A 23,832-nucleotide genomic window follows, 5' to 3' on the forward strand; every position below is an offset into this window, starting at 1 on the left:
ATTAAAGCATTAATGTCAATGGCCATTCTAAGCTGAATGTGCCTGCTCTCGTCAGATCGCAGAAGTTACACAGCTTAAGGCCTCGCTAGTACCAGTGTGGGAGACTGTCTAGGAATCCGTGGTGCGTTTGACTTTTTATTATGTCGTTTAGATTTTGTTTCACAATCGATTAAAAAGGACTATGGATTAAAGCATTTAATGTCAATGGCCATTCTAAGCTGAATGTGCCTGCTCTTGTCAGATCGCAGAAGTTACACAGCTTAAGGCCTCGCTAGTACCAGTGTGGGAGACTGTCTGGGAATCCGTGGTGCGGTTGAGTTTTTATTATGTCGTTTAGATTTTGTTTCACAATCGATTAAAAAGGACTATGGATTAAAGCATTTAATGTCAATGGCCATTCTAAGCTGAATGTCCCTGCTCTCGTCAGATAGCAGAAGTTACACAGCTTAAGGCCTCGCTAGTACCAGGGTGGGAGACTGTCTGGGAATCCGTGGTGCGGTTGACTTTTTATTATGTCGTTTAGATTTTGTTTCACAATCGATTAAAAAGGACTATGGATTAAAGCATTTAATGTCAATGGCCATTCTAAGCTGAATTCGCCTGCTCTCGTCAGATCGCAGAAGTTACACAGCTTAAGGCCTCGCTAGTACCAGTGTGGGAGACTGTCTGGGAATCCGTGGTGCGGTTGACTTTTTATTATGTCGTTTAGATTTTGTTTCACAATCGATTAAAAAGGACTATGGATTAAAGCATTTAATGTCAATGGCCATTCTAAGCTGAATGTGCCTGCTCTCGTCAGATCGCAGAAGTTACACAGCTTAAGGCCTCGCTAGTACCAGTGTGGGAGACTGTCTGGGAATCCGTGGTGCGGTTGACTTTTTATTATGTCGTTTAGATTTTGTTTCACAATAGATTAAATAGGACTATGGATTAAAGCATTTAACGTCAATGGCCATTCTAAGCTGAATGTGCCTGCTCTCGTCAGATCGCAGAAGTTACACAGCTTAAGGCCTCGCTAGTACCAGTGTGGGAGACTGTCTGGGAATCCGTGGTGCGGTTGACTTTTTATTATGTCGTTTAGATTTTGTTTCACATTCGATTAAAAAGGACTATGGATTAAAGCATTTAAAGTCAATGGCCATTCTAAGCTGAATGTGCCTGCTCTCGTCAGATCGCAGAAGTGACACAGCTTAAGGCCTCGCTAGTACCAGTGTGGGAGACTCTCTGGGAATCTGTGGTGCGGTTGACTTTTTATTATGTTGTTTAGATTTTGTTTCACAATAGATTAAATAGGACTATGGATTAAGGCTTTTAAAGTCAATGGCCATTCTAAGCTGAATGTGCCTGCTCTCGTCAGATCGCAGAAGTTACACAGCTTAAGGCCTCGCTAGTACCAGTGTGGGAGACTGTCTGGGAATCCGTGGAGCGGTTGACTTTTTATTATGTCGTTTAGATTTTGTTTCACAATCGATTAAAAAGGACTATGGATTAAACCATTTAATGTCAATGGCCATTCTAAGCTGAATGTGCCTGCTCTCGTCAGATCGCAGAAGTTACACAGCTTAAGGCCTCGCTAGTACCAGTGTGGGAGACTGTCTGGGAATCCGTGGTGCGGTTGACTTTTTATTATGTCGTTTAGATTTTGTTTCACAATCGATTAAAAAGGACTATGGATTAAAGCATTTAATGTCAATGGCCATTCTAAGCTGAATGTCCCTGCTCTCGTCAGATCGCAGAAGTTACACAGCTTAAGGCCTCGCTAGTACCAGTGTGGGAGACTGTCTGGGAATCCGTGGTGCGGTTGACTTTTTATTATGTCGTTTAGATTTTGTTTCACAATCGATTAAAAAGGACTATGGATTAAAGCATTTAATGCAAATGGCCATTCTAAGCTGAATGTGCCTGCTCTCGTCAGATCGCAGAAGTTACACAGCTTAAGGCCTCGCTAGTACCAGTGTGGGAGACTGTCTGGGAATCCGTGGTGCGGTTGACTTTTTATTATGTCGTTTAGATTTTGTTTCACAATAGATTAAATAGGACTATGGATTAAAGCATTTAACGTCAATGGCCATTCTAAGCTGAATGTGCCTGCTCTCGTCAGATCGCAGAAGTTACACAGCTTAAGGCCTCGCTAGTACCAGTGTGGGAGACTGTCTGGGAATACGTGGTGCGGTTGACTTTTTATTATGTCGTTTAGATTTTGTTTCACAATCGATTAAAAAGGACTATGGATTAAAGCATTTAATGTCAATGGCCATTCTAAGCTGAATGTGCCTGCTCTCGTCAGATCGCAGAAGTTACACAGCTTAAGGCCTCGCTAGTACCAGTGTGGGAGACTGTCTGGGAATCCGTGGTGCGGTTGACTTTTTATTATGTCGTTTAGATTTTGTTTCACAATCGATTAAAAAGAACTATGGATTAAAGCATTTAATGTTAATGGCCATTCTAAGCTGAATGTGCCTGCTCTCGTTAGATTGCAGAAGTTACACAGCTTAACGCCTCGCTAGTACCAGTGTGGGAGACTGTTTGGGAATCCGTGGTGCGGTTGACTTTTTATTATGTCGTTTAGATTTTGTTTCACAATCGATTAAAAAGGACTATGGATTAAAGCATTTAATGTCAATGGCCATTCTAAGCTGAATGTGCCTGCTCTCGTCAGATCGCAGAAATTACACAGCTTAAGGCCTCGCTAGTACCAGTGTGGGAGACTGTCTGGGAATGCGTGGTGCGGTTGACTTTTTATTATGTCGTTTAGATTTTGTTTCACAATCGATTAAAAAGGACTATGGATTAAAGCATTTAATGTCAATGGCCATTCTAAGCTGAATGTGCCTGCTTTCGTTAGATCGCAGAAGTTACACAGCTTAACGCCTCGCTAGTACCAGTGTGGGAGACTGTCTGGGAATCCGTGGTGCGGTTGACTTTTTATTATGTCGTTTAGATTTTGTTTCACAATCGATTAAAAAGGACTATGGATTAAAGCATTTAATGTCAATGGCCATTCTAAGCTGAATGTTCCTGCTCTCGTCAGATCGCAGAGGTTACACAGCTTAAGGCCTCGCTAGTACCAGTGTGGGAGACTGTCTGGGAATCCGTGGTGCGGTTGACTTTTTATTATGTCGTTTAGATTTTGTTTCACAATCGATTAAAAAGGACTATGGATTAAAGCATTTAATGTCAATGGCCATTCTAAGCTGAATGTGCCTGCTCTCGTCAGATCGCAGAAGTTACACAGCTTAAGGCCTCGCTAGTACCAGTGTGGGAGACTGTCTGGGAATCCGTGGTGCGGTTGACTTTTTATTATGTCGTTTAGATTTTGTTTCACAATCGATTAAAAAGAACTATGGATTAAAGCATTTAATGTTAATGGCCATTCTAAGCTGAATGTGCCTGCTCTCGTTAGATCGCAGAAGTTACACAGCTTAACGCCTCGCTAGTACCAGTGTGGGAGACTGTTTGGGAATCCGTGGTGCGGTTGACTTTTTATTATGTCGTTTAGATTTTGTTTCACAATCGATTAAAAAGGACTATGGATTAAAGCATTTAATGTCAATGGCCATTCTAAGCTGAATGTGCCTGCTCTCGTCAGATCGCAGAAGTTACACAGCTTAAGGCCTCGCTAGTACCAGTGTGGGAGACTGTCTGGGAATGCGTGGTGCGGTTGACTTTTTATTATGTCGTTTAGATTTTGTTTCACAATCGATTAAAAAGGACTATGGATTAAAGCATTTCATGTCAATGGCCATTCTAAGCTGAATGTGCCTGCTTTCGTTAGATCGCAGAAGTTACACAGCTTAACGCCTCGCTAGTACCAGTGTGGGAGACTGTCTGGGAATCCGTGGTGCGGTTGACTTTTTATTATGTCGTTTAGATTTTGTTTCACAATCGATTAAAAAGGACTATGGATTAAAGCATTTAATGTCAATGGCCATTCTAAGCTGAATGTGCCTGCTCTCGTCAGATCGCAGAAGTTACACAGCTTAAGGCCTCGCTAGTACCAGTGTGGGAGACTGTCTGGGAATCCGTGGTGCGGTTGACTTTTTATTATGTCGTTTAGATTTTGTTTCACAATCGATTAAAAAGGACTATGGATTAAAGCATTTAATGTCAATGGCCATTCTAAGCTGAATGTGCCTGCTCTCGTCAGATCGCAGAAGTTACACAGCTTAAGGCCTCGCTAGTACCAGTGTGGGAGACTGTCTGGGAATCCGTGGTGCGGTTGACTTTTTATTATGTCGTTTAGATTTTGTTTCACAATCGATTAAAAAGGACTATGGATTAAAGCATTCAATGTCTATGGCCATTCTAAGCTGAATGTGCCTGCTCTCGTCAGATTGCAGAAGTTACACAACTTAAGGCCTCGCTAGTACCAGTGTGGGAGACTGTCTGGGAATCCGTGGTGCGGTTGACTTTTTGTTATGTCGTTTAGATTTTGTTTCACAATAGATTAAATAGGACTATGGATTAAAGCATTTAACGTCAATGGCAATTCTAAGCTGAATGTTCCTGCTCTCGTCAGAACGCAGAAGTTACACAGCTTAAGGCCTCGCTAGTACCAGTGTGGGAGACAGTCTGGGAATCCATGGTGCGGTTGACTTTTTATTATGTTGTTTAGATTTTGTTTCACAATAGATTAAATAGGACTTTGGATTAAGGCTTTTAATGTCAATGGCCATTCTAAGCTGAATTTGCCTTCTCTCGTTAGATCGCAGAAGTTACACAGCTTAACGCTTCGCTAGTACCAGTGTGGGAGACTGTCTGGGAATCCGTGGTGCGGTTGACTTTTTATTATGTCGTTTAGATTTTGTTTCACAATAGATTAAATAGGACTATGGATTAAAGCATTTAACGTCAATGGCCATTCTAAGCTGAATGTGCCTGCTCTCGTCAGATCGCAGAAGTTACACAGCTTAAGGCCTCACCAGTACCAGTGTGGGAGACTGTCTGGGAATCCGTGGTGCGGTTGACTTTTTATTATGTTGTTTAGATTTTGTTTCACAATAGATTAAATAGGATTTTGGATTAAGGCTTTTAATGTCAATGGCCATTCTAAGCTGAATTTGCCTTCTCTCGTTAGATCGCAGAAGTTACACAGCTTAACGCTTCGCTAGTACCAGTGTGGGAGACTGTCTGGGAATCCGTGGTGCGGTTGACTTTTTATTATGTCGTTTAGATTTTGTTTCACAATAGATTAAATAGGACTATGGATTAAAGCATTTAACGTCAATGGCCATTCTAAGCTGAATGTGCCTGCTCTCGTCAGATCGCAGAAGTTACACAGCTTAAGGCCTCACCAGTACCAGTGTGGGAGACTGTCTGGGAATCCGTGGTGCGGTTGACTTTTTATTATGTCGTTTAGATTTTGTTTCACAATTGATTAAAAAGGACTATGGATTAAAGCATTTAATGTCAATGGCCATTCTAAGCTGAATGTGCCTGCTCTCGTCAGAACGCAGAAGTTACACAGCTTAAGGCCTCACCAGTACCAGTGTGGGAGAGTGTCTGGGAATCCGTGGTGCGGTTGCATTTTTATTATGTCGTTTAGATTTTGTTTCACAATCGATTAAAAAGGACTATGGATTAAAGCATTTAATGTCAATGGCCATTCTAAGCTGAATGTCCCTGCTCTCGTCAGATCGCAGAAGTTACACAGCTTAAGGCCTCGCTAGTACCAGTGTGGGAGACTGTCTGGGAATCCGTGGTGCGGTTGAATTTTTATTATGTCGTTTAGATTTTGTTTCACAATAGATTAAATAGGACTATGGATTAAAGCATTTAACGTCAATGGCCATTCTAAGCTGAATGTGCCTGCTCTCGTCAGATCGCAGAAGTTACACAGCTTAAGGCCTCGCTAGTACCAGTGTGGGAGACTGTCTGGGAATCCGTGGTGCGGTTGAATTTTTATTATGTCGTTTAGATTTTGTTTCACAATCGATTAAAAAGGACTATGGATTAAAGCATTTAATGTCAATGGCCATTCTAAGCTGAATGTCCCTGCTCTCGTCAGATCGCAGAAGTTACACAGCTTAAGGCCTCACCAGTACCAGTGTGGGAGACTGTCTGAGAATCCGTGGTGCGGTTGACTTTTTATTATGTCGTTTAGATTTTGTTTCACAATTGATTAAAAAGGACTATGGATTAAAGCATTTAATGTCAATGGCAATTCTAAGCTGAATGTGCCTGCTCTCGTCAGAACGCAGAAGTTACACAGCTTAAGGCCTCACTAGTACCAGTGTGGGAGACTGTCTGGGAATCCATGGTGCGGTTGAATTTTTATTATGTCGTTTAGATTTTGTTTCACAATCGATTAAAAAGGACTATAGATTAAAGCTTTTAATGTCAATGGCCATTCTAAGCTGAATGTCCCTGCTCTCGTCAGATCGCAGAAGTTACACAGCTTAAGGCCTCGCTAGTACCAGTGTGGGAGACGGTCTGGGAATCCGTGGTGCGGTTGACATTTTATTATGTCGTTTAGATTTTGTTTCACAATCGATTAAAAAGGACTACGGATTAAAGCATTTAATGTCAATCGCCATTCTAAGCTGAATGTGCCTGCTCTCGTCAGATCGCAGAAGTTACTCAGCTTAAGGCCTCGCTAGTACCAGTGTGGGAGACTGTCTGGGAATCCGTGGAGCGGTTGACTTTTTATTATGTCGTTTAGATTTTGTTTCACAATCGATTAAAAAGGACTATGGATTAAAGCAGTTAATGTCAATGGCAATTCTAAGCTGAATGTGCCTGCTTTCGTCAGATCGCAGAAGTTACACAGCTTAAGGCCTCGCTAGTACCAGTGTGGGAGACTGTCTTGGAATCCGTGGTGCGGTTGACTTTTTATTATGTCGTTTAGATTTTGTTTCACAATCGATTAAAAAGGACTATGGATTAAAGCATTTAATGTCAATGGCCATTCTAAGCTGAATGTGCCTGCTCTCGTCAGATCGCAGAAGTTACGCAGCTTAAGGCCTCGCTAGTACCAGTGTGGGAGACTGTCTGGGAATCCGTGGTGCGGTTGACTTTTTATTATGTCGTTTAGATTTTGTTTCACAATCGATTAAAAAGGACTATGGATTAAAGCATTTAATGTCAATGGCCATTCTAAGCTGAATGTGCCTGCTCTCGTCAGATCGCAGAAGTTATACAGCTTAAGGCCTCGCTAGTACCAGTGTGGGAGACTGTCTGGGAATCCGTGGTGCGGTTGACTTTTTATTATGTCGTTTAGATTTTGTTTCACAATCGATTAAAAAGGACTATGGATTAAAGCATTTAATGTCAATGGCCATTCTAAGCTGAATGTGCCTGCTCTCGTTAGATCGCAGAAATTACACAGCTTAACGCCTCGCTAGTACCAGTGTGGGAGACTGTCTGGGAATCTGTGGTGCGGTTGACTTTTTATTATGTCGTTTAGATTTTGTTTCACAATCGATTAAAAAGGAATATGGATTAAAGCATTTAATGTCAATGGCCATTCTAAGCTGAATGTGCCTGCTCTCGTCAGATCGCAGAACTTACACAGCTTAAGGGCTCGCTAGTACCAGTGTGGGAGACTGTCTTGGAATCCGTGGTGCGGTTGACTTTTTATTATGTCGTTTAGATTTTGTTTCACAATCGATTAAAAAGGACTATGGATTAAAGCATTTAATGTCAATGGCCATTCTAAGCTGAATGTCCCTGCTCTCGTCAGATCGCAGAAGTTACACAGCTTAAGGCCTCGCTAGTACCAGTGTGGGAGACTGTCTGGGAATCCGTGGTGCGGTTGACTTTTTATTATGTTGTTTAGATTTTGTTTCACAATCGATTAAAAAGGACTATGGATTAAAGCATTTAACGTCAATGGCCATTCTAAGCTGAATGTGCCTGCTCTCGTCAGAACGCAGAAGTTACACAGCTTAAGACCTCGCTAGTACCAGTGTGGGAGACTGTCAGGGAATCCATGGTGCGGTTGAATTTTTATTATGTCGTTTAGATTTTGTTTCACAATTGATTAAAAAGGACTATGGATTAAAACATTTAACGTCAATGGCCATTCTAAGCTGCATGTGCCTGCTCTCGTCAGAACGCAGAAGTTACACAGCTTAAGGCCTCGCTAGTACCAGTGTGGGAGACTGTCTGGGAATCCGTGGTGCGGTTGACTTTTTATTATGTTGTTTAGATTTTGTTTCACAATCGATTAAAAAGGACTATGGATTAAAGCATTTAATGTCAATGGCCATTCTAAGCTGAATGTGCCTGCTCTCGTTAGATCGCAGAAGTTACACAGCTTAAGGCCTCGCTAGTACCAGTGTGGGAGACTGTCTGGGAATCCGTGGTGCGGTTGACTTTTTATTATGTCGTTTAGATTTTGTTTCACAATTGATTAAAAAGGACTATGGATTAAAGCATTTAACGTCAATGGCCATTCTAAGCTGAATGTGCCTGCTCTCGTCAGAACGAAGAAGTTACACCGCTTAAGGCCTCGCTAGTACCAGTGTGGGAGACTGTCTGGGAATCCATGGTGCGGTTGAATTTTTATTATGTCGTTTAGATTTTGTTTCACAATTGATTAAAAAGGACTATGGATTAAAGCATTTAACGTCAATGGCCATTCTAAGCTGCATGTGCCTGCTCTCGTCAGAACGCAGAAGTTACACAGCTTAAGGCCTCGCTAGTACCAGTGTGGGAGACTGTCTGGGAATCCGTGGTGCGGCTGACTTTTTATTATGTCGTTTAGATTTTGTTTCACAATCGATTAAAAAGGACTATGGATTAAAGCATTTAATGTCAATGGCCATTCTAAGCTGAATGTCCCTGCTCTCGTCAGATCGCAGAAGTTACACAGCTTAAGGCCTCGCTAGTACCAGTGTGGGAGACTGTCTGGGAATCCGTGGTGCGGTTGACTTTTTATTATGTTGTTTAGATTTTGTTTCACAATCGATTAAAAAGGACTATGGATTAAAGCATTTAATGTCAATGGCCATTCTAAGCTGAATGTGCCTGCTCTCGTTAGATCGCAGAAGTTACACAGCTTAAGGCCTCGCTAGTACCAGTGTGGGAGACTGTCTGGGAATCCGTGGTGCGGTTCACTTTTTATTATGTCGTTTAGATTTTGTTTCACAATTGATTAAAAAGGACTATGGATTAAAGCATTTAACGTCAATGGCCATTCTAAGCTGAATGTGCCTGCTCTCGTCAGAATGCAGAAGTTACACAGCTTAAGACCTCGCTAGTACCAGTGTGGGAGACTGTCAGGGAATCCATGGTGCGGTTGAATTTTTATTATGTCGTTTAGATTTTGTTTCACAATTGATTAAAAAGGACTATGGATTAAAACATTTAACGTCAATGGCCATTCTAAGCTGCATGTGCCTGCTCTCGTCAGAACGCAGAAGTTACACAGCTTAAGGCCTCGCTAGTACCAGTGTGGGAGACTGTCTGGGAATCCGTGGTGCGGTTGACTTTTTATTATGTTGTTTAGATTTTGTTTCACAATCGATTAAAAAGGACTATGGATTAAAGCATTTAATGTCAATGGCCATTCTAAGCTGAATGTGCCTGCTCTCGTTAGATCGCAGAAGTTACACAGCTTAAGGCCTCGCTAGTACCAGTGTGGGAGACTGTCTGGGAATCCGTGGTGCGGTTGACTTTTTATTATGTCGTTTAGATTTTGTTTCACAATTGATTAAAAAGGACTATGGATTAAAGCATTTAACGTCAATGGCCATTCTAAGCTGAATGTGCCTGCTCTCGTCAGAACGCAGAAGTTACACAGCTTAAGGCCTCGCTAGTACCAGTGTGGGAGACTGTCTGGGAATCCGTGGTGCGGTTGACTTTTTTTTATGTTGTTTAGATTTTGTTTCACAATAGATGAAATAGGACTATGGATTAAGGCTTTTAATGTCAATGGCCATTCTAAGCTGAATGTACCTTCTCTCGTCAGATCGCAGAAGTTACACAGCTTAAGGCCTCGCTAGTACTAGTGTGGGAGACTGTCTGGGAATCCGTGGTGCGGTTGACTTTTTATTATGTCGTTTAGATTTTGTTTCACAATCGATTAAAAAGGACTATGGATTAAAGCATTTAATGTCAATGGCCATTCTAAGCTGAATGTCCCTTCTCTCGTCAGATCGCAGAAGTTACACAGCTTAAGGCCTCGCTAGTACCAGTGTGGGAGACTGTCTGGGAATCCGTGGTGCGGTTGACTTTTTATTATGTCGTTTAGATTTTGTTTCACAATCGATTAAAAAGGACTATGGATTAAAGCATTTAATGTCAATGGCCATTCTAAGCTGAATGTGCCTGCTCTCGTCAGACCGCAGAAGTTACACAGCTTAAGGTCTCGCTAGTACCAGTGTGGGAGACTGTCTGGGAATCTGTGGTGCGGCTGACTTTTTATTATGTCGTTTAGATTTTGTTTCACAATCGATTAAATAGGACTATGGATTAAAGCATTTAACGTCATTGGCCATTCTATGCTGAATGTGCCTGCTCTCGTCAGAACGCAGCAGTTACACAGCTTAAGGCCTCGCTAGTACCAGTGTGGGAGACTGTCTGGGAATCCGTGGTGCGGTTGAATTTTTATTATGTTGTTTAGATTTTGTTTCACAATAGATTAAATAGGACTATGGATTAAAGCATTTAACGTCAATGGCCATTCTAAGCTGAATGTGCCTGCTCTCGTCAGATCGCAGAAGTTACACAGCTTAAGGCCTCGTTAGTACCAGTGTGGGAGACTGTCTGGGAATCCGTGGTGCGGTTGAATATTTATTATGTCGTTTAGATTTTGTTTCACAATCGATTAAAAAGGACTATGGATTAAAGCATTTAATGTCAATGGCCATTCTAAGCTGAATGTCCCTGCTCTCGTCAGATCGCAGAAGTTGCACAGCTTAAGGCCTCGCTAGTACCAGTGTGGGAGACTGTCTGGGAATCCGTGGTGCGGTTTACTTTTTATTATGTCGTTTAGATTTTGTTTCACAATCGATTAAAAAGGACTATGGATTAAAGCATTTATTGTCAATGGCCATTCTAAGCTGAATGTGCCTACTCTCGTCAGATCGCAGAAGTTACACAGCTTAAGGCCTCGCTAGTACCAGTATTGGAGACTGTCTGGGAATCCGTGGTGCGGTAGAATTTTTATTATGTCGTTTAGATTTTGTTTCACAATCGATTAAAAAGGACTATGGATTAAGCATTTAATGTCAATGGCCATTCTAAGCTGAATGTCCCTGCTCTCGTCAGATCGCAGAAGTTACACAGCTTAAGGCCTCGCTAGTACCAGTGTGGGAGACTGTCTGGGAATCCGTGGTGCGGTTGACTTTTTATTATGTTGTTTAGATTTTGTTTCACAATAGATTAAATAGGACTATGGATTAAAGCATTTATTGTCAATGGCCATTCTAAGCTGAATGTGCCTGCTCTCGTCAGATCGCAGAAGTTACACAGCTTAAGGCCTCGCTAGTACCAGTGTGGGAGACTGTCTGGGAATCCGTGGTGCGGTTGACTTTTTATTATGTTGTTTAGATTTTGTTTCACAATAGATTAAATAGGACTATGGATTAAGGCTTTTAATGGCAATGGCCATTCTAAGCTGAATGTGCCTGCTCTCGTCAAATCGCAGAAGTTACACAGCTTAAGGCCTCGCTAGTACCAGTGTGTGAGACTGTCTGGGAATCCGTGGTGCGGTTGACTTTTTATTATGTTGTTTAGATTTTGTTTCACAATAGATTAAATAGGACTATGGATTAAGGCTTTTAATGGCAATGGCCATTCTAAGCTGAATGTGCCTGCTCTCGTCAGATCGCAGAAGTTACACAGCTTAAGGCCTCGTTAGTACCAGTGTGGGAGACTGTCTGGGAATCCGTGGTGCGGTCGACTTTTTATTATGTCGTTTAGATTTTGTTTCACAATCGATTAAAAAGGACTATGGATTAAAGCATTTAATGTCAATGGCCATTCTAAGCTGAATGTGCCTGCTCTCGTCAGATCGCAGAAGTTACACAGCTTAAGGCCTCGCTATTACTAGTGTGGGAGACTGTCTGGGAATCCGTGGTGCGGTTGACTTTTTATTATGTTGTTTAGATTTTGTTTCACAATAGATTAAATAGGACTATGGATTAAGGCTTTTAATGGCAATGGCCATTCTAAGCTGAATGTGCCTGCTCTCGTCAGATCGCAGAAGTTACACAGCTTAAGGCCTCGTTAGTACCAGTGTGGGAGACTGTCTGGGAATCCGTGGTGCGGTTGACTTTTTATTATGTCGTTTAGATTTTGTTTCACAATCGATTAAAAAGGACTATGGATTAAAGCATTTAATGTCGATGGCCATTCTAAGCTGAATGTGCCTGCTCTCGTTAAATCGCAGAAGTTACACAGCTTAACGCCTCGCTAGTACCAGTGTGGGAGACTGTCTGGGAATCCGTGGTGTGGTTGACTTTTTATTATGTCGTTTAGATTTTGTTTCACAATAGATTAAATAGGACTATGGATTAAAGCATTTAATGTCAATGGCCATTCTAAGCTGAATGTGCCTGCTCTCGTCAGATCGCAGAAGTTACACAGCTTAAGGCCTCGCTAGTATCAGTGTGGGAGACTGTCTGGGAATCCGTGGTGCGGTTGACTTTTTATTATGTCGTTTAGATTTTGTTTCACAATCGATTAAAAAGGACTATGGATTAAAGCATTTAATGTCAATGGCCATTCTAAGCTGAATGTCCCTGCTCTCGTCAGATCGCAGAAGTTACACAGCTTAAGGCCTCGCTAGTACCAGTGTGGGAGACTGTCTGGGAATCCGTGGTGCGGTTGACTTTTTATTATGTCGTTTAGATTTTGTTTCACAATCGATTAAAAAGGACTATGGATTAAAGCATTTAATGTCAATGGCCATTCTAAGCTGAATGTGCCTGCTCTCGTCAGACCGCAGAAGTTACACAGCTTAAGGTCTCGCTAGTACCATTGTGGGAGACTGTCTGGGAATCTGTGGTGCGGTTGACTTTTTATTATGTCGTTTAGATTTTGTTTCACAATCGATTAAAAAGGACTATGGATTAAAGCATTTAATGTCTATGGCCATTCTAAGCTGAAAGTGCCTGCTCTCGTCAGATCGCAGAAGTTACACAGCTTAAGGCCTCGCTAGTACCAGTGTGGGAGACTGTCTGGGAATCCGTGGTGCGGTTGAATTTTTATTATGTCGTTTAGATTTTGTTTCACAATCGATTAAAAAGGACTATGGATTAAAGCATTTAATGTCAATGGCCATTCTAAGCTGAATGTCCCTGCTCTCGTCAGATCGCAGAAGTTACACAGCTTAAGGCCTCGCTAGTACCAGTGTGGGAGACTGTCTGGGAATCCGTGGTGCGGTTGACTTTTTTTTATGTTGTTTAGATTTTGTTTCACAATAGATTAAATAGGACTATGGATTAAAGCATTTAACGTCAATGGCCATTCTAAGCTGAATGTGCCTGCTCTCGTCAGATCGCAGAAGTTACACAGCTTAAGGCCTCGCTAGTACCAGTGTGGGAGACTGTCTGGGAATCCGTGGTGCGGTTGAATTTTTATTATGTCGTTTAGATTTTGTTTCACAATCGATTAAAAAGGACTATGGATTAAAGCATTTAATGTCAATGGCCATTCTAAGCTGAATGTCCCTGCTCTCGTCAGATCGCAGAAGTTACACAGCTTAAGGCCTCGCTAGTACCAGTGTGGGAGACTGTCTGGGAATCCGTGGTGCGGTTGACTTTTTATTATGTCGTTTAGATTTTGTTTCACAATCGATTAAAAAGGACTATGGATTAAAGCATTTATTGTCAATGGCCATTCTAAGCTGAATGTGCCTGCTCTCGTCAGATCGCAGAAGTTACACAGCTTAAGGCCTCGCTAGTACCAGTGTTGGAGACTGTCTGGGAATCCGTGGTGCGGTTGACTTTTTATTATGTCGTTTAGATTTTGTTTCACAATCAATTAAAAAGGACTATGGATTAAAGCATTTAATGTCAATGGCCATTCTAAGCTGAATGTGCCTGCTCTCGTCAGATCGCAGAAGTTACACAGCTTAAGGCCTTGCTAGTACCAGTGTGGGAGACTGTCTGGGAATCCGTGGTGCGGTTGACTTTTTATTATGTCGTTTAGATTTTGTTTCACAATAGATTAAATAGGACTATGGATTAAAGCATTTAACGTCAATGGCCATTCTAAGCTGAATGTGCCTGCTCTCGTCAGAATGCAGAAGTTACACAGCTTAAGGCCTCGCTAGTACCAGTGTGGGAGACTGTCTGGGCATCCGTGGTGCGGTTGACTTTTTATTATGTTGTTTAGATTTTGTTTCACAATCGATTAAAAAGGACTATGGATTAAGCATTTAATGTCAATGGCCATTCTAAGCTGAATGTCCCTGCTCTCGTCAGATCGCAGAAGTTACACAGCTTAAGGCCTCGCTAGTACCAGTGTGGGAGACTGTCTGGGAATCCGTGGTGCGGTTGACTTTTTATTATGTTGTTTAGATTTTGTTTCACAATAGATTAAATAGGACTATGGATTAAAGCATTTATTGTCAATGGCCATTCTAAGCTGAATGTGCCTGCTCTCGTCAGATCGCAGAAGTTACACAGCTTAAGGCCTCGTTAGTACCAGTGTGGGAGACTGTCTGGGAATCCGTGGTGCGGTTGACTTCTTATTATGTCGTTTAGATTTTGTTTCACAATCGATTAAACAGGACTATGGATTAAAGCATTTAATGTCAATGGCCATTCTAAGCTGAATGTGCCTGCTCTCGTTAGATCGCAGAAGTTACACAGCTTAACGCCTCACTAGTACCAGTGTGGGAGACTGTCTGGGAATCCGTGGTGTGGTTGACTTTTTATTATGTCGTTTAGATTTTGTTTCACAATAGATTAAATAGGACTATGGATTAAAGCATTTAACGTCAATGGCCATTCTAAGCTGAATGTGCCTGCTCTCGTCAGATCGCAGAGGTTACACAGCTTAAGGCCTCGCTAGTACCAGTGTGGGAGACTGTCTGGGAATCCGTGGTGCGGTTGAACTTTTATTATGTAGTTTAGATTTTGTTTCACAATCGATTAAAAAGGACTATGGATTAAAGCATTTTATGTCAATGGCCATTCTAAGCTGAATGTCCCTGCTCTCGTCAGGTCGCAGAAGTTACACAGCTTAAGGCCTCGCTAGTACCAGTGTGGGAGATTGTCTGGGAATCCGTGGTGCGGTTGACTTTTTATTATGTCGTTTAGATTTTGTTTCACAATCGATTAAAAAGGACTATGGATTAAAGCATTTAATGTCATTGGCCATTCTAAGCTGAATGTGCCTGCTCTCGTCAGATCGCAGAAGTTACACAGCTTAAGGCCTCGCTAGTACCAGTGTGGGAGACTGTCTGGGAATCCGTGGTGCGGTTGACTTTTTATTATGTCGTTTAGATTTTGGTTCACAATCGATTAAAAAGGACTATGGATTAAAGCTTTTAATGTCAATGGCCATTCTAAGCTGAATGTGCCTGCTCTCGTCAGATCGCAGAAGTTACACAGCTTAAAGCCTCGCTAGTACCAGTGTGGGAGACTGTCTGGGAATCCGTGGTGCGGTTGACTTTTTATTATGTCGTTTAGATTTTGTTTCACAATAGATTAAATAGGACTATGGATTAAATCATTTAACGTCAATGGCCATTCTAAGCTGAATGTGCCTGCTCTCGTCAGATCGCAGAAGTTACACAGCTTAAGGCCTCGCTAGTACTAGTGTGGGAGACTGTCTGGGAATCCGTGGTGCGGTTGAATTTTTATTATGTCGTTTAGATTTTGTTTCACAATCGATTAAAAAGGACTATGGATTAAAGCATTTAATGTCAATGGCCATTCTAAGCTGAATGTCCCTGCTCTCGTCAGATCGCAGAAGTTACACAGCTTAATGCCTCGCTAGTACCAGTGTGGGAGACTGTCTGGGAATCCGTGGTGCGGCTGACTTTTTATTATGTCGTTTAGATTTTGTTTCACAATCGATTAAAAAGGACTATGGATTAAAGCATTTAATGTCAATGGTCATTCTAAGCTGGATGTGCCTGCTCTCGTTAGATCGCAGAAGTTACAAAGCTTAACGCCTCGATAGTACCAGTGTGGGAGACTGTCTGGGAATCCGTGGTGCGGTTGACTTTTTATTATGTCGTTTAGATTTTGTTTCACAATAGATTAAATAGGACTATGGATTAAAGCATTTAACGTCAATGGCCATTCTAAGCTGAATGTGCCTGCTCTCGTCAGATCGCAGAAGTTACACAGCTTAAGGCCTCGCTAGTACCAGTGTGGGAGACTGTCTGGGAATCCGTGGTGAGGTTGAATTTTTATTATGTAGTTTAGATTTTGTTTCACAATCGATTAAAAAGGACTATGGATTAAAGCATTTTATGTCAATGGCCATTCTAAGCTGAATGTCCCTGCTCTCGTCAGATCGCAGAAGTTACACAGCTTAAGGCCTCGCTAGTACCAGTGTGGGAGACTGTCTGGGAATCCGTGGTGCGGTTGACTTTTTATTATGTCGTTTAGATTTTGTTTCACGATCGATTAAAAAGGACTATGGATTAAAGCATTTATTGTCAATGGCCATTCTAAGCTGAATGTGCCTGCTCTCGTCAGATCGCAGAAGTTACACAGCTTAAGGCCTCGCTAGTACCAGTGTGGGAGACTGTCTGGGAATCCGTGGTGCGGTTGACTTTTTATTATGTCGTTTAGATTTTGTTTCACAATCGATTAAAGAGGACTATGGATTAAAGCATTTAATGTCAATGGCCATTCTAAGCTGAATGTGCCTGCTCTCGTCAGATCGCAGAAGTTACACAGCTTAAGGCATCGCTAGTACCAGTGTGGGAGACTGTCTGGGAATCCGTGGTGCGGTTGACTTTTTATTATGTCGTTTAGATTTTGTTTCACAATAGATTAAATAGGACTATGGATTAAAGCATTTAACGTCAATGGCCATTCTAAGCTGAATGTGCCTGCTCTCGTCAGAACGCAGAAGTTACACAGCTTAAGGCCTCGCTAGTACCAGCGTTGGAGACTGTCTGGCAATCCGTGGTGCGGTTGATTTTTTATTATGTCGTTTAGATTTTGTTTCACAATCGATTAAAAAGGACTATGGATTGAGGCATTTAATGTCAATGGCCATTCTAAGCTGAATGTCCCTGCTCTCGTCAGATCGCAGAAGTTACACAGCTTAAGGCCTCGCTAGTACCATTTTTCGAGACTGTCTGGGAATCCGTGGTGCGGTTAACTTTTTATTATGTTGTTTAGATTTTGTTTCACAATAGATTAAATAGGACTATGGATTAAAGCATTTAACGTCAATGGCCATTCTAAGCTGAATGTGCCAGCTCTCGTTAGATCGCAGAAGTTACACAGCTTAAGCCCTCGCTAGTACCAGTGTGGGAGAGTGTCTGGGAATCCGTGGTGCGGTTGACTTTTTATTATGTCGTTTAGATTTTGTTTCACAATCGATTAAAAAGGACTATGGATTAAAGCATTTAATGTCAATGGCCATTCTAAGCTGAATGTGCCTGCACTCGTTAGATCGCAGAAGTTACACAGCTTAACGCCTCGCTAGTACCAGTGTGGGAAACTGTCTGGGAATCCGTGGTGCGGTTGAATTTTTATTATGTCGTTTAGATTTTGTTTCACAATCGATTAAAAAGGACTATGTATTAAAGCATTTAATGTCAATGGCCATTCTAAGCTGAATGTCCCTGCTCTCGTCAGATTGCAGAAGTTACACAGCTTAAGGCCTCGCTAGTACCAGTGTGGGAGACTGTCTGGGAATCCGTGGTGCGGTTGACTTTTTATTATGTCGTTTAGATTTTGTTTCACAATCGATTAAAAAGGACTATGGATTAACGCTTTTAATGTCAATGGCCATTCTAAGCTGAATGTGCCTGCTCTCGTCAGATCGCAGAAGTTACACAGCTTAAAGCCTCGCTAGTACCAGTGTGGGAGACTGTCTGGGAATCCGTGGTGCGGTTGACTTTTTATTATGTCGTTTAGATTTTGTTTCACAATAGATTAAATAGGACTATGGATTAAATCATTTAACGTCAATGGCCATTCTAAGCTGAATGTGTCTGCTCTCGTCAGATCGCTGAAGTTACACAGCTTAAGGCCTCGCTAGTACTAGTGTGGGAGACTGTCTGGGAATCCGTGGTGCGGTTGAATTTTTATTATGTCGTTTAGATTTTGTTTCACAATCGATTAAAAAGGACTATGGATTAAAGCATTTAATGTCAATGGCCATTCTAAGCTGAATGTCCCTGCTCTCGTCAGATCGCAGAAGTTACACAGCTTAATGCCTCGCTAGTACCAGTGTGGGAGACTGTCTGGGAATCTGTGGTGCGGCTGACTTTTTATTATGTCGTTTAGATTTTGTTTCACAATCGATTAAAAAGGACTATGGATTAAAGCATTTAATGTCAATGGTCATTCTAAGCTGGATGTGCCTGCTCTCGTTAGATCGCAGAAGTTACAAAGCTTAACGCCTCGATAGTACCAGTGTGGGAGACTGTCTGGGAATCCGTGGTGCGGTTGACTTTTTATTATGTCGTTTAGATTTTGTTTCACAATAGATTAAATAGGACTATGGATTAAATCATTTAACGTCAATGGCCATTCTAAGCTGAATGTGTCTGCTCTCGTCAGATCGCAGAAGTTACACAGCTTAAGGCCTCGCTAGTACCAGTGTGGGAGACTGTCTGGGAATCCGTGGTGCGGTTGAATTTTTATTATGTCGTTTAGATTTTGTTTCACAATCGATTAAAAAGGACTATGGATTAAAGCATTTAATGTCAATGGCCATTCTAAGCTGAATGTCCCTCCTCTCGTCAGATCGCAGAAGTTACACAGCTTAAGGCCTCGTTAGTACCAGTGTGGGAGACTGTCTGGGAATCCGTGGTGCGGTTGACTTTTTATTATGTTGTTTAGATTTTGTTTCACAATAGATTAAATAGGACTATGGATTAAGTCTTTTAATGTCAAAGGCCATTCTAAGCTGAATGTGCCTCCTCTCGTCAGATCGCAGAAGTTACACAGCTTAAGGCCTCGCTAGTACCAGTGTGGGAGACTGTCTGGGAATCCGTGGTGCGGTTGACTTTTTATTATGTCGTTTAGATTTTGTTTCACAATCGATTAAAAAGGACTATGGATTAAAGCATTTAATGTCAATGGCCATTCTAAGCTGGATGTGCCTGCTCTCGTTAGATCGCAGAAGTTACACAGCTTAACGCTTCGCTAGTACCAGTGTGGGAGACTGTCTGGGAATCCGTGGTGCGGTTGACTTTTTATTATGTTGTTTAGATTTTGTTTCACAATAGATTAAATAGGACTATGGATTAAAGCATTTAACGTCAATGGCCATTCTAAGCTGAATGTGCCTGCTCTCGTCAGATCGCAGAAGTTACACAGCTTAAGGCCTCGCTAGTACCAGTGTGGGAGACTGTCTGGGAATCAGTGGTGCGGTTCACTTTTTATTATGTCGTTTAGATTTTGTTTCACAATCGATTAAAAAGGACTATGGATTAAAGTATTTAATGTCAATGGCCATTCTAAGCTGAATGTGCCTGCTTTCGTCAGATCGCAGAAGTTACACAGCTTAAGGCCTCGCTAGTACCAGTGTGGGAGACTGTCTGGGAATCCGTGGTGCGGTTGACTTTTTATTATGTTGTTTAGATTTTGTTTCACAATAGATTAAATAGGACTATGGATTAAGGCTTTTAATGTCAATGGCCATTCTAAGCTGAATGTGCCTGCTCTCGTCAGATCGCAGAAGTTACACAGCTTAAGGCCTCGCTAGTACCAGTGTGGGAGACTGTCTGGGAATCAGTGGTGCGGTTGACTTTTTATTATGTCGTTTAGATTTTGTTTCACAATCGATTAAAAAGGACTATGGATTAAAGCATTTAATGTCAATGGCCATTCTAAGCTGAATGTGCCTGCTCTCGTCAGATCGCCGAAGTTACACAGCTTAAGCCCTCGCTAGTACCAGTGTGGGAGACTGTCTGGGAATCCGTGGTGCGTTTGACTTTTTATTATGTCGTTTAGATTTTGTTTCACAATCGATTAAAAAGGACTATGGATTAAAGCATTTAATGTCAATGGCCATTCTAAGCTGAATGTGCCTGCTCTCGTCAGATCGCAGAAGTTACACAGCTTAAGGCCTCACTAGTACCAGTGTGGGAGACTGTCTGGGAATCCGGGGTGCGGTTGACTTTTTATTATGTCGTTTAGATTTTGTTTCACAATCGATTAAAAAGGACTATGGATTAAAGCATTTAATGTCAATGGCCATTCTAAGCTGAATGTGCCTGCTTTCGTCAGATCGCAGAAGTTACACAGCTTAAGGCCTCGCTAGTACCAGTGTGGGAGACTGTCTGGGAATCCGTGGTGCGGTTGACTTTATATTATGTCGTTTAGATTTTGTTTCACAATAGATTAAAAAGGACTATGGATTAAAGCATTTCATGTCAATGGCCATTCTAAGCTGAATGTGCCTGCTCTCGTCAGAACGCAGAAGTTACACAGCTTAAGGCCTCGCTAGTACCAGTGTGGGAGACTGTCTGGGAATCCGTGGTGCGGTTGACTTTTTATTATGTCGTTTAGATTTTGTTTCACAATTGATTAAAAAGGACTATGGATTAAAGCATTTAATGTCATTGGCCATTCTAAGCTGAAAGTCCCTGCTCTCGACAGATCGCAGAAGTTACACAGCTTAAGGCCTCGCTAGTACCAGTGTGGGAGACTGTCTGGGAATCCGTGGTGCGATTGATATTTTATTATGTTGTTTAGATTTTGTTTCACAATAGATTAAATAGGACTATGGATTAAGGCTTTTAATGTCAATGGCCATTCTAAGCTGAATGTGCCTGCTCTCGTCAGATCGCAGAAGTTACACAGCTTAAGGCCTCGCTAGTACCAGTGTGGGAGACTGTCTGGGAATCCGTGGTGCGGTTGACTTTTTATTATGTCGTTTAGATTTTGTTTCACAATCGATTAAAAAGGACTATGGATTAAAGCATTTAATGTCAATCGCCATTCTAAGCTGGATGTGCCTGCTCTCGTTAGATCGCAGAAGTTACACAGCTTAACGCCTCGCTAGTACCAGTGTGGGAGACTGTCTGGGAATCCGTGGTGCGGTTGACTTTTTATTATGTCGTTTAGATTTTGTTTCACAATAGATTAAATAGGACTATGGATTAAAGCATTTAACATCAATGGCCATTCTAAGCTGAATGTGCCTGCTCTCGTCAGATCGCAGAAGTTACACAGCTTAAGGCCTCGCTAGTACCAGTGTGGGAGACTGTCTGGGAATCCGTGGTGCGGTGTAATTTTTATTATGTCGTTTAGATTTTGTTTCACAATCGATTAAAAAGGACTATGGATTAAAGCATTTAATGTCAATGGCCATTCTAAGCTGAATGTCCCTGCTCTCGTCAGATCGCAGAAGTTACACAGCTTAAGGCCTCGCCTGTACCAGTGTGGGAGACTGTCTGGGAATCCGTGGTGCGGTTGACTTTTTATTATGTCGTTTAGATTTTGTTTCACAATCGATTAAAAAGGACTATGGATTAAAGCATTTAATGTCAATGGCCATTCTAAGCTGAATGTGCCTGCTCTCGTCAGATCGCAGAAGTTACACAGCTTAAGGCCTCGCTAGTACCAGTGTGGGAGACTGTCTGGGAATCAGTGGTGCGGTTGACTTTTTATTATGTCGTTTAGATTTTGTGTCACAATCGATTAAAAAGGACTATGGATTAAAGCATTTAATGTCAATGGCCATTCTAAGCTGAATGTGCCTGCTCTCGTCAGATCGCAGAAGTTACACAGCTTAAGGCCTCGCTAGTACCAGTGTGGGAGACTGTCTGGGAATCCGGGGTGCGGTTGACTTTTTATTATGTCGTTTAGATTTTGTTTCACAATAGATTAAATAGGACTATGGATTAAAGCATTTCACGTCAATGGCCATTCTAAGCTGAATGTGCCTGCTCTCGTCAGAACGCAGAAGGTACACAGCTTAAAGCCTCGCTAGTACCAGTGTGGGAGACTGTCTGGGAATCCGTGGTGCGGTTGCATTTTTATTATGTCGTTTAGATTTTGTTTCACAATCGATTAAAAAGGACTATGGATTAAAGCATTTAATGGCAATTGCCATTCTAAGCTGAAAGTCCCTGCTCTCGTCAGATCGCAGAAGTTACACAGCTTAAGGCCTCGCTAGTACCAGTGTGGGAGACTGTCTGGGAATCCGTGGTGCGGTTGACTTTTTATTATGTTGTTTAGATTTTGTTTCACAATAGATTAAATAGGACTATGGATTAAGGCTTTTAATGTCAATGGCCATTCTAAGCTGAATGTGCCTGCTCTCGTCAGATCGCAGAAGTTACACAGCTTAAGGCCTCGCTAGTACCAGTGTGGGAGACTGTCTGGGAATCCGTGGTGCGGTTGACTTTTTATTATGTCGTTTAGATTTTGTTTCACAATAGATTAAATAGGACTATGGATTAAAGCATTTAACGTCAATGGCCATTCTTAACTGAATGTACCTGCTCTCGTCAGATCGCAGAAGTTACACAGCTTAAGGCCTCGCTAGTACCAGTGTGGGAGACTGTCTGGGAATCCGTGGTGCGGTTGAATTTTTATTATGTCGTTTAGATTTTGTTTCACAATCGATTAAAAAGGACTATGGATTAAAGCATTTAATGTCAATGGCCATTCTAAGCTGAAAGTTCCTGCTCTCGTCAGATCGCAGAAGTTACACAGCTTAAGGCCTCGCTAGTACCAGTGTGGGAGACTGTCTGGGAATCCGTGGTGCGGTTGACTTTTTATTATGTTGTTTAGATTTTGTTTCACAATAGATTAAATAGGACTATGGATTAAGGCTTTTGATTTCAATGGACATTCTAAGCTGAATGTGCCTGCTCTCGTCAGATCGCAGAAGTTACACAGCTTAAGGCCTCGCTAGTACCAGTGTGGGAGACTGTCTGGGAATCCGTGGTGCGGTTGACTTTTTATTATGTCGTTTAGATTTTGTTTCACAATCGATTAAAAAGGACTATGGATTAAAGCATTTAATGTCAATGGCCATTCTAAGCTGGATGTGCCTGCTCTCGTTAGATCGCAGAAGTTACACAGCTTAACGCCTCGCTAGTACCAGTGTGGGAGACTGTCTGGGAATCCGTGGTGCGGTTGACTTTTTATTATGTCGTTTAGATTTTGTTTCACAATCGATTAAATAGGACTATGGATTAAAGCATTTAATGTCATTGGCCATTCTAAGCTGAATGTCCCTGCTCTCGTCAGATCGCAGAAGTTACACAGCTTAAGGCCTCGCTTGTACCAGTGTGGGAGACTGTCTGGGAATCCGTGGTGCAGTTGACTTTTTATTATGTCGTTTAGATTTTGTTTCACAATCGATTAAAAAGGACTATGGATTAAAGCATTTAATGTCAATGGCCATTCTAAGCTGAATGTCCCTGCTCTCGTCAGATCGCAGAAGTTACACAGCTTAAGGCCTCGCTTGTACCAGTGTGGGAGACTGTCTGGGAATCCGTGGTGCGGTTGACTTTTTATTATGTCGTTTAGATTTTGTTTCACAATCGATTAAAAAGGACTATGGATTAAAGCATTTAATGTCAATGGCCATTCTAAGCTGTATGTGCCTGCTCTCGTCAGATCGCAGAAGTTACACAGCTTAAGGCCTCGCTAGTACCAGTGTGGGAGACTGTCTGGGAATCCGTGGTGCGGTTGACTTTTTATTATGTCGTTTAGATTTTGTGTCACAATCGATTAAAAAGGGCTATGGATTAAAGCATTTAATGTCAATGGCCAT

The 23,832-nt window shown here is 41.9% G+C and overlaps 109 pseudogenes; all 109 read left to right on the top strand.

Moving 5' to 3' along the window:
• Positions 1-200: 200 nt before the first annotated feature.
• Positions 201-319, top strand: LOC142735280 (5S ribosomal RNA; annotated as a pseudogene).
• A 67-nt stretch (positions 320-386) lies between these two features.
• Positions 387-505, top strand: LOC142735049 (5S ribosomal RNA; annotated as a pseudogene).
• Positions 506-572: 67 nt separating this feature from the next.
• Positions 573-691, top strand: LOC142734967 (5S ribosomal RNA; annotated as a pseudogene).
• A 67-nt stretch (positions 692-758) lies between these two features.
• On the top strand, positions 759-877 carry LOC142735384 (5S ribosomal RNA; annotated as a pseudogene).
• A 67-nt stretch (positions 878-944) lies between these two features.
• On the top strand, positions 945-1,063 carry LOC142735385 (5S ribosomal RNA; annotated as a pseudogene).
• A 67-nt stretch (positions 1,064-1,130) lies between these two features.
• On the top strand, positions 1,131-1,249 carry LOC142735085 (5S ribosomal RNA; annotated as a pseudogene).
• Positions 1,250-1,316: 67 nt separating this feature from the next.
• Positions 1,317-1,435, top strand: LOC142735058 (5S ribosomal RNA; annotated as a pseudogene).
• A 67-nt stretch (positions 1,436-1,502) lies between these two features.
• LOC142735386 (5S ribosomal RNA) lies at positions 1,503-1,621 on the top strand (annotated as a pseudogene).
• A 67-nt stretch (positions 1,622-1,688) lies between these two features.
• Positions 1,689-1,807, top strand: LOC142734993 (5S ribosomal RNA; annotated as a pseudogene).
• A 67-nt stretch (positions 1,808-1,874) lies between these two features.
• On the top strand, positions 1,875-1,993 carry LOC142735207 (5S ribosomal RNA; annotated as a pseudogene).
• A 67-nt stretch (positions 1,994-2,060) lies between these two features.
• LOC142735051 (5S ribosomal RNA) lies at positions 2,061-2,179 on the top strand (annotated as a pseudogene).
• Positions 2,180-2,246: 67 nt separating this feature from the next.
• Positions 2,247-2,365, top strand: LOC142735388 (5S ribosomal RNA; annotated as a pseudogene).
• Positions 2,366-2,618: 253 nt separating this feature from the next.
• LOC142734970 (5S ribosomal RNA) lies at positions 2,619-2,737 on the top strand (annotated as a pseudogene).
• Positions 2,738-2,804: 67 nt separating this feature from the next.
• Positions 2,805-2,923, top strand: LOC142735360 (5S ribosomal RNA; annotated as a pseudogene).
• Positions 2,924-2,990: 67 nt separating this feature from the next.
• Positions 2,991-3,109, top strand: LOC142735083 (5S ribosomal RNA; annotated as a pseudogene).
• Positions 3,110-3,176: 67 nt separating this feature from the next.
• Positions 3,177-3,295, top strand: LOC142735389 (5S ribosomal RNA; annotated as a pseudogene).
• A 67-nt stretch (positions 3,296-3,362) lies between these two features.
• LOC142735348 (5S ribosomal RNA) lies at positions 3,363-3,481 on the top strand (annotated as a pseudogene).
• A 67-nt stretch (positions 3,482-3,548) lies between these two features.
• LOC142734974 (5S ribosomal RNA) lies at positions 3,549-3,667 on the top strand (annotated as a pseudogene).
• Positions 3,668-3,734: 67 nt separating this feature from the next.
• Positions 3,735-3,853, top strand: LOC142735361 (5S ribosomal RNA; annotated as a pseudogene).
• Positions 3,854-3,920: 67 nt separating this feature from the next.
• Positions 3,921-4,039, top strand: LOC142735391 (5S ribosomal RNA; annotated as a pseudogene).
• A 67-nt stretch (positions 4,040-4,106) lies between these two features.
• On the top strand, positions 4,107-4,225 carry LOC142735392 (5S ribosomal RNA; annotated as a pseudogene).
• Positions 4,226-4,292: 67 nt separating this feature from the next.
• Positions 4,293-4,411, top strand: LOC142735331 (5S ribosomal RNA; annotated as a pseudogene).
• A 67-nt stretch (positions 4,412-4,478) lies between these two features.
• LOC142735314 (5S ribosomal RNA) lies at positions 4,479-4,597 on the top strand (annotated as a pseudogene).
• A 253-nt stretch (positions 4,598-4,850) lies between these two features.
• On the top strand, positions 4,851-4,969 carry LOC142735047 (5S ribosomal RNA; annotated as a pseudogene).
• A 253-nt stretch (positions 4,970-5,222) lies between these two features.
• Positions 5,223-5,341, top strand: LOC142735048 (5S ribosomal RNA; annotated as a pseudogene).
• Positions 5,342-5,594: 253 nt separating this feature from the next.
• On the top strand, positions 5,595-5,713 carry LOC142735146 (5S ribosomal RNA; annotated as a pseudogene).
• A 67-nt stretch (positions 5,714-5,780) lies between these two features.
• LOC142735074 (5S ribosomal RNA) lies at positions 5,781-5,899 on the top strand (annotated as a pseudogene).
• A 67-nt stretch (positions 5,900-5,966) lies between these two features.
• Positions 5,967-6,085, top strand: LOC142735245 (5S ribosomal RNA; annotated as a pseudogene).
• Positions 6,086-6,152: 67 nt separating this feature from the next.
• On the top strand, positions 6,153-6,271 carry LOC142735346 (5S ribosomal RNA; annotated as a pseudogene).
• Positions 6,272-6,338: 67 nt separating this feature from the next.
• On the top strand, positions 6,339-6,457 carry LOC142735133 (5S ribosomal RNA; annotated as a pseudogene).
• Positions 6,458-6,524: 67 nt separating this feature from the next.
• On the top strand, positions 6,525-6,643 carry LOC142735011 (5S ribosomal RNA; annotated as a pseudogene).
• A 67-nt stretch (positions 6,644-6,710) lies between these two features.
• LOC142735293 (5S ribosomal RNA) lies at positions 6,711-6,829 on the top strand (annotated as a pseudogene).
• Positions 6,830-6,896: 67 nt separating this feature from the next.
• LOC142735326 (5S ribosomal RNA) lies at positions 6,897-7,015 on the top strand (annotated as a pseudogene).
• Positions 7,016-7,082: 67 nt separating this feature from the next.
• LOC142735113 (5S ribosomal RNA) lies at positions 7,083-7,201 on the top strand (annotated as a pseudogene).
• A 67-nt stretch (positions 7,202-7,268) lies between these two features.
• LOC142735311 (5S ribosomal RNA) lies at positions 7,269-7,387 on the top strand (annotated as a pseudogene).
• Positions 7,388-7,640: 253 nt separating this feature from the next.
• On the top strand, positions 7,641-7,759 carry LOC142734994 (5S ribosomal RNA; annotated as a pseudogene).
• A 67-nt stretch (positions 7,760-7,826) lies between these two features.
• Positions 7,827-7,945, top strand: LOC142735382 (5S ribosomal RNA; annotated as a pseudogene).
• A 67-nt stretch (positions 7,946-8,012) lies between these two features.
• On the top strand, positions 8,013-8,131 carry LOC142734963 (5S ribosomal RNA; annotated as a pseudogene).
• A 67-nt stretch (positions 8,132-8,198) lies between these two features.
• LOC142734977 (5S ribosomal RNA) lies at positions 8,199-8,317 on the top strand (annotated as a pseudogene).
• Positions 8,318-8,570: 253 nt separating this feature from the next.
• Positions 8,571-8,689, top strand: LOC142735098 (5S ribosomal RNA; annotated as a pseudogene).
• Positions 8,690-8,756: 67 nt separating this feature from the next.
• Positions 8,757-8,875, top strand: LOC142734995 (5S ribosomal RNA; annotated as a pseudogene).
• Positions 8,876-8,942: 67 nt separating this feature from the next.
• Positions 8,943-9,061, top strand: LOC142735168 (5S ribosomal RNA; annotated as a pseudogene).
• A 253-nt stretch (positions 9,062-9,314) lies between these two features.
• Positions 9,315-9,433, top strand: LOC142734964 (5S ribosomal RNA; annotated as a pseudogene).
• A 67-nt stretch (positions 9,434-9,500) lies between these two features.
• LOC142734979 (5S ribosomal RNA) lies at positions 9,501-9,619 on the top strand (annotated as a pseudogene).
• A 67-nt stretch (positions 9,620-9,686) lies between these two features.
• LOC142735003 (5S ribosomal RNA) lies at positions 9,687-9,805 on the top strand (annotated as a pseudogene).
• Positions 9,806-9,872: 67 nt separating this feature from the next.
• Positions 9,873-9,991, top strand: LOC142735097 (5S ribosomal RNA; annotated as a pseudogene).
• A 67-nt stretch (positions 9,992-10,058) lies between these two features.
• Positions 10,059-10,177, top strand: LOC142735274 (5S ribosomal RNA; annotated as a pseudogene).
• Positions 10,178-10,244: 67 nt separating this feature from the next.
• Positions 10,245-10,363, top strand: LOC142735356 (5S ribosomal RNA; annotated as a pseudogene).
• A 67-nt stretch (positions 10,364-10,430) lies between these two features.
• Positions 10,431-10,549, top strand: LOC142735362 (5S ribosomal RNA; annotated as a pseudogene).
• A 67-nt stretch (positions 10,550-10,616) lies between these two features.
• On the top strand, positions 10,617-10,735 carry LOC142735040 (5S ribosomal RNA; annotated as a pseudogene).
• A 67-nt stretch (positions 10,736-10,802) lies between these two features.
• Positions 10,803-10,921, top strand: LOC142735329 (5S ribosomal RNA; annotated as a pseudogene).
• A 252-nt stretch (positions 10,922-11,173) lies between these two features.
• Positions 11,174-11,292, top strand: LOC142734996 (5S ribosomal RNA; annotated as a pseudogene).
• Positions 11,293-11,359: 67 nt separating this feature from the next.
• LOC142735393 (5S ribosomal RNA) lies at positions 11,360-11,478 on the top strand (annotated as a pseudogene).
• A 253-nt stretch (positions 11,479-11,731) lies between these two features.
• On the top strand, positions 11,732-11,850 carry LOC142735153 (5S ribosomal RNA; annotated as a pseudogene).
• Positions 11,851-11,917: 67 nt separating this feature from the next.
• On the top strand, positions 11,918-12,036 carry LOC142735093 (5S ribosomal RNA; annotated as a pseudogene).
• Positions 12,037-12,103: 67 nt separating this feature from the next.
• LOC142735030 (5S ribosomal RNA) lies at positions 12,104-12,222 on the top strand (annotated as a pseudogene).
• Positions 12,223-12,475: 253 nt separating this feature from the next.
• Positions 12,476-12,594, top strand: LOC142735064 (5S ribosomal RNA; annotated as a pseudogene).
• A 67-nt stretch (positions 12,595-12,661) lies between these two features.
• LOC142734997 (5S ribosomal RNA) lies at positions 12,662-12,780 on the top strand (annotated as a pseudogene).
• A 67-nt stretch (positions 12,781-12,847) lies between these two features.
• LOC142735236 (5S ribosomal RNA) lies at positions 12,848-12,966 on the top strand (annotated as a pseudogene).
• Positions 12,967-13,033: 67 nt separating this feature from the next.
• Positions 13,034-13,152, top strand: LOC142735142 (5S ribosomal RNA; annotated as a pseudogene).
• A 67-nt stretch (positions 13,153-13,219) lies between these two features.
• Positions 13,220-13,338, top strand: LOC142734998 (5S ribosomal RNA; annotated as a pseudogene).
• Positions 13,339-13,405: 67 nt separating this feature from the next.
• Positions 13,406-13,524, top strand: LOC142735076 (5S ribosomal RNA; annotated as a pseudogene).
• Positions 13,525-13,591: 67 nt separating this feature from the next.
• Positions 13,592-13,710, top strand: LOC142734999 (5S ribosomal RNA; annotated as a pseudogene).
• A 67-nt stretch (positions 13,711-13,777) lies between these two features.
• On the top strand, positions 13,778-13,896 carry LOC142735028 (5S ribosomal RNA; annotated as a pseudogene).
• Positions 13,897-13,963: 67 nt separating this feature from the next.
• Positions 13,964-14,082, top strand: LOC142735017 (5S ribosomal RNA; annotated as a pseudogene).
• A 67-nt stretch (positions 14,083-14,149) lies between these two features.
• Positions 14,150-14,268, top strand: LOC142735226 (5S ribosomal RNA; annotated as a pseudogene).
• Positions 14,269-14,334: 66 nt separating this feature from the next.
• On the top strand, positions 14,335-14,453 carry LOC142735000 (5S ribosomal RNA; annotated as a pseudogene).
• A 67-nt stretch (positions 14,454-14,520) lies between these two features.
• LOC142735027 (5S ribosomal RNA) lies at positions 14,521-14,639 on the top strand (annotated as a pseudogene).
• A 67-nt stretch (positions 14,640-14,706) lies between these two features.
• Positions 14,707-14,825, top strand: LOC142735366 (5S ribosomal RNA; annotated as a pseudogene).
• Positions 14,826-14,892: 67 nt separating this feature from the next.
• Positions 14,893-15,011, top strand: LOC142735219 (5S ribosomal RNA; annotated as a pseudogene).
• A 67-nt stretch (positions 15,012-15,078) lies between these two features.
• On the top strand, positions 15,079-15,197 carry LOC142735239 (5S ribosomal RNA; annotated as a pseudogene).
• A 67-nt stretch (positions 15,198-15,264) lies between these two features.
• On the top strand, positions 15,265-15,383 carry LOC142735060 (5S ribosomal RNA; annotated as a pseudogene).
• Positions 15,384-15,450: 67 nt separating this feature from the next.
• LOC142735147 (5S ribosomal RNA) lies at positions 15,451-15,569 on the top strand (annotated as a pseudogene).
• A 67-nt stretch (positions 15,570-15,636) lies between these two features.
• Positions 15,637-15,755, top strand: LOC142735054 (5S ribosomal RNA; annotated as a pseudogene).
• Positions 15,756-15,822: 67 nt separating this feature from the next.
• On the top strand, positions 15,823-15,941 carry LOC142735372 (5S ribosomal RNA; annotated as a pseudogene).
• A 253-nt stretch (positions 15,942-16,194) lies between these two features.
• On the top strand, positions 16,195-16,313 carry LOC142735285 (5S ribosomal RNA; annotated as a pseudogene).
• A 67-nt stretch (positions 16,314-16,380) lies between these two features.
• LOC142735001 (5S ribosomal RNA) lies at positions 16,381-16,499 on the top strand (annotated as a pseudogene).
• A 67-nt stretch (positions 16,500-16,566) lies between these two features.
• Positions 16,567-16,685, top strand: LOC142735394 (5S ribosomal RNA; annotated as a pseudogene).
• Positions 16,686-16,752: 67 nt separating this feature from the next.
• Positions 16,753-16,871, top strand: LOC142735141 (5S ribosomal RNA; annotated as a pseudogene).
• A 67-nt stretch (positions 16,872-16,938) lies between these two features.
• Positions 16,939-17,057, top strand: LOC142735338 (5S ribosomal RNA; annotated as a pseudogene).
• Positions 17,058-17,682: 625 nt separating this feature from the next.
• On the top strand, positions 17,683-17,801 carry LOC142735139 (5S ribosomal RNA; annotated as a pseudogene).
• A 67-nt stretch (positions 17,802-17,868) lies between these two features.
• LOC142735148 (5S ribosomal RNA) lies at positions 17,869-17,987 on the top strand (annotated as a pseudogene).
• A 67-nt stretch (positions 17,988-18,054) lies between these two features.
• LOC142735334 (5S ribosomal RNA) lies at positions 18,055-18,173 on the top strand (annotated as a pseudogene).
• Positions 18,174-18,612: 439 nt separating this feature from the next.
• LOC142735230 (5S ribosomal RNA) lies at positions 18,613-18,731 on the top strand (annotated as a pseudogene).
• Positions 18,732-18,798: 67 nt separating this feature from the next.
• On the top strand, positions 18,799-18,917 carry LOC142735269 (5S ribosomal RNA; annotated as a pseudogene).
• Positions 18,918-18,984: 67 nt separating this feature from the next.
• On the top strand, positions 18,985-19,103 carry LOC142735383 (5S ribosomal RNA; annotated as a pseudogene).
• Positions 19,104-19,170: 67 nt separating this feature from the next.
• LOC142735341 (5S ribosomal RNA) lies at positions 19,171-19,289 on the top strand (annotated as a pseudogene).
• Positions 19,290-19,356: 67 nt separating this feature from the next.
• On the top strand, positions 19,357-19,475 carry LOC142735242 (5S ribosomal RNA; annotated as a pseudogene).
• A 67-nt stretch (positions 19,476-19,542) lies between these two features.
• LOC142735052 (5S ribosomal RNA) lies at positions 19,543-19,661 on the top strand (annotated as a pseudogene).
• A 67-nt stretch (positions 19,662-19,728) lies between these two features.
• Positions 19,729-19,847, top strand: LOC142735042 (5S ribosomal RNA; annotated as a pseudogene).
• Positions 19,848-20,100: 253 nt separating this feature from the next.
• LOC142735012 (5S ribosomal RNA) lies at positions 20,101-20,219 on the top strand (annotated as a pseudogene).
• A 67-nt stretch (positions 20,220-20,286) lies between these two features.
• On the top strand, positions 20,287-20,405 carry LOC142735053 (5S ribosomal RNA; annotated as a pseudogene).
• A 67-nt stretch (positions 20,406-20,472) lies between these two features.
• LOC142735015 (5S ribosomal RNA) lies at positions 20,473-20,591 on the top strand (annotated as a pseudogene).
• Positions 20,592-20,658: 67 nt separating this feature from the next.
• Positions 20,659-20,777, top strand: LOC142735352 (5S ribosomal RNA; annotated as a pseudogene).
• A 67-nt stretch (positions 20,778-20,844) lies between these two features.
• On the top strand, positions 20,845-20,963 carry LOC142735395 (5S ribosomal RNA; annotated as a pseudogene).
• A 67-nt stretch (positions 20,964-21,030) lies between these two features.
• Positions 21,031-21,149, top strand: LOC142735130 (5S ribosomal RNA; annotated as a pseudogene).
• Positions 21,150-21,216: 67 nt separating this feature from the next.
• LOC142735339 (5S ribosomal RNA) lies at positions 21,217-21,335 on the top strand (annotated as a pseudogene).
• A 67-nt stretch (positions 21,336-21,402) lies between these two features.
• LOC142735172 (5S ribosomal RNA) lies at positions 21,403-21,521 on the top strand (annotated as a pseudogene).
• A 67-nt stretch (positions 21,522-21,588) lies between these two features.
• LOC142735043 (5S ribosomal RNA) lies at positions 21,589-21,707 on the top strand (annotated as a pseudogene).
• Positions 21,708-21,774: 67 nt separating this feature from the next.
• On the top strand, positions 21,775-21,893 carry LOC142734975 (5S ribosomal RNA; annotated as a pseudogene).
• Positions 21,894-22,146: 253 nt separating this feature from the next.
• LOC142735033 (5S ribosomal RNA) lies at positions 22,147-22,265 on the top strand (annotated as a pseudogene).
• Positions 22,266-22,332: 67 nt separating this feature from the next.
• LOC142734961 (5S ribosomal RNA) lies at positions 22,333-22,451 on the top strand (annotated as a pseudogene).
• Positions 22,452-22,518: 67 nt separating this feature from the next.
• Positions 22,519-22,637, top strand: LOC142735205 (5S ribosomal RNA; annotated as a pseudogene).
• A 67-nt stretch (positions 22,638-22,704) lies between these two features.
• Positions 22,705-22,823, top strand: LOC142735063 (5S ribosomal RNA; annotated as a pseudogene).
• A 67-nt stretch (positions 22,824-22,890) lies between these two features.
• On the top strand, positions 22,891-23,009 carry LOC142735237 (5S ribosomal RNA; annotated as a pseudogene).
• A 67-nt stretch (positions 23,010-23,076) lies between these two features.
• On the top strand, positions 23,077-23,195 carry LOC142735258 (5S ribosomal RNA; annotated as a pseudogene).
• A 67-nt stretch (positions 23,196-23,262) lies between these two features.
• LOC142735231 (5S ribosomal RNA) lies at positions 23,263-23,381 on the top strand (annotated as a pseudogene).
• A 67-nt stretch (positions 23,382-23,448) lies between these two features.
• LOC142735078 (5S ribosomal RNA) lies at positions 23,449-23,567 on the top strand (annotated as a pseudogene).
• Positions 23,568-23,634: 67 nt separating this feature from the next.
• Positions 23,635-23,753, top strand: LOC142734976 (5S ribosomal RNA; annotated as a pseudogene).
• The last annotated feature ends 79 nt before the right edge of the window (positions 23,754-23,832 follow it).

Source organism: Rhinoderma darwinii, unplaced genomic scaffold, assembly GCF_050947455.1.
Source record: "Rhinoderma darwinii isolate aRhiDar2 unplaced genomic scaffold, aRhiDar2.hap1 Scaffold_997, whole genome shotgun sequence".
NCBI lineage: Eukaryota > Metazoa > Chordata > Amphibia > Anura > Rhinodermatidae > Rhinoderma > Rhinoderma darwinii.